Consider the following 2,500-nt stretch of genomic DNA (forward strand, 5'->3'; position numbering starts at 1 on the left):
GAACCGCTGCAGTCACCCTACACAGCACCCGTCACTAGGAGCAACGCTGGAACTCGTCTCGTATGTAATTAAGCGTGACTTTTTTTGCCACAACACCCCACTTCACGACCTATCAACACGCTCATTTGTACGACACTCTTGTTTGGTTGCTTATCTAGCCCACGTGGTCTGTTCAATTCGTCTGCACTTGTATGGTAATTGCTTGCGATATATTGCTCAAATTTTCGCGCTACGCGCGTTCATTCCTTCATTCGTCTGCACTTGTATGGTAATTGCTCCAATTTTCCGGCGCGCAAATCCCCTCTGCAATGTTCCCATCTGCACTGTTCCCCGTCTGCACCCTTCCATTCCGCTAAACATACAGTTCAAGTTATACATGGCTAACATACAGTTACAATACAATACTGGAGATTGCACAATCTTTGCAACACAAATAGAAACAAGTGTGTTGAGCACTGTGGTTCCTTATTATATATGGGATGTGCTCATACATTTAAGTAGTAAAACAGACCACAGTGTGTGTACTCAAATTCCATATAAGGAAGGGTAATGCTCTATGCTTTTACTGTCTTGTTGCAAAGATTCTGTATAGTATTATATATAGTACACTCACTCACTCACTCACTCACTATATTGCAGCACAACATCTATTCGCCAGCAGCCAGCCAGCCAGCCAGCCAGCCAGCCACCCACCTCTTACTATTCATCAGTCAGTCGGTCGGTCGGTCGGTCGGTCGGTCGGTCGGTCGGTCGGTCGGTCGGTCGGTCGGTCGGTCGGTCGGTCGGTCGGTCGGTCGGTCGGTCGGTCGGTAGGTAGGTAGGTAGGTAGGTAGGTAGGTAGGTAGGTAGGTAGGTAGGTAGGTTGGTGGGCCGGCCAGTCAGCCAGCTACAACATAGCTTCACAAGCTACACAACAATTGCTGCTTTAACTACCAGCTGCAGCTTCTAATTATAACTACCCATTGAAGCTACTTTGTAACTAGGCGCTTTGTAAGGGGCCGCTTTGTAACTAGGCAAGGACTTCATTACACTAACATTAATTTTTTCCACCACGAGGACTTTAGGCTGGAAAATAGAAATAATAGGGCCTTAAGTGCTCGTTGACTTTACACTCCATGAACATTACAACTTTTTACCCACTACTTTTATTCCCACTTGAATTTACTGTACATTATTTGCGTATTGTTAGCAACGTACAATACAATACTACTTGAAGATAAGCTTGATATTGTTATGATCAAATGAAGCATGGCTCAATGAAGGTATATATAACTCACTCACTCACTCACTCACTCACTCACTCACTCACTCACTCACTCACTCACTCACTCACTCACTCACTCACTCAGGGAAAATATTTAAATTTCCTGCTACAGTGCTGCTACATTGCAGCCCATAAAATCTGCACATTTCCTGAGGTGTCCTGCAAGTGTCCTGCAACCTACTTACAAAGGATAGTGCAACGTTTCCTGTATAGTTTCCTTTACTATTCCTGAAGTAGTTCAGGACTTGTGTAACATTCATAAGTCTACAGGAAATTTTGTATTTGTAAAGTATAAGAAATTTTGATATTTTTCCTGTGTCACTCACTATAATTAGGATAGTTATAATTATACGTGCGTAATTATACAATTACTGTTTGCAAGTAGCCATCATCACATACTTCAGTTGCTTGCAGTGCCATGACTATAATGACAAAGGCAGGGATCAATTGTAAAACTGTTGCTATCACAAAAAGAAAGTTTCGTCTTTGCGGTTTGGTAATGATCAACGAGGATTTAAGGCTGCAGTTTTCATATTTTTGGGCCTTAACTGCTCGTTGTGAAATATTCTGAAAACAAACAAAAATAAGAATGCAGAAGCCTACAACACCTGCTGTTCCCAGGCGGTCACCCATCCAAGTACTGGGCAGGCCCTACGTTGCTTAACTTCGGTGATCAGACGAGAACCGGTGTTTTCAACGTGGTATGGTCGTAGACACAAGTCAATGCATATCTCATGTACTTATGTGTGAAGTTCAGAAATATACTCGACTTAATTTAATTGCTGTGGAGGGAGTGGGCCGGGAGGGAGTGAGTGAGTGGAGTGGAGTGGAGTGGAGTGGAGTGGAGTGTACTTCTCTGTACTTACTGGTATTATACAACTATGGACTTACTTACTGATAATTATAATCATACTCTAGCTATACAACTATCTACTAACTATCTACTATCTACTGTCTACTTCAAGCTTGCTTACTTACTTACTTACTTACTTACTTACTTACTTACTTCACTGGAAACATGCAAACTCTTAATATAATCATTACTTCATAGCTAGCTGGATGCTCAGACTATATCTATATCTATATCTATAGACTTGGAAACATCTAGATGCATAAAATTCAATCTCAACGAGGAGTTAAGGCTGCAATTTTCATATTTTTGGGCCTTAACTGCTGGTTGTGAACATTCTGTAATTATTATAATTATTATTGACTGCACACTCTCAGTTAAACTGA

At 41.6% G+C, this 2,500-nt stretch overlaps 1 non-coding gene across 1 annotated transcript; it reads right to left on the minus strand.

The window, feature by feature from the left end:
- Positions 1-1,860: 1,860 nt before the first annotated feature.
- Positions 1,861-1,979, minus strand: LOC135332354 (5S ribosomal RNA). Its single transcript, XR_010393214.1, has one exon. It is a non-coding gene; the product is annotated as a 5S ribosomal RNA (ribosomal RNA).
- Between the last annotated feature and the right edge of the window lie 521 nt (positions 1,980-2,500).

Source organism: Halichondria panicea, chromosome 2 (genome assembly GCF_963675165.1).
Source record: "Halichondria panicea chromosome 2, odHalPani1.1, whole genome shotgun sequence".
NCBI lineage: Eukaryota > Metazoa > Porifera > Demospongiae > Suberitida > Halichondriidae > Halichondria > Halichondria panicea.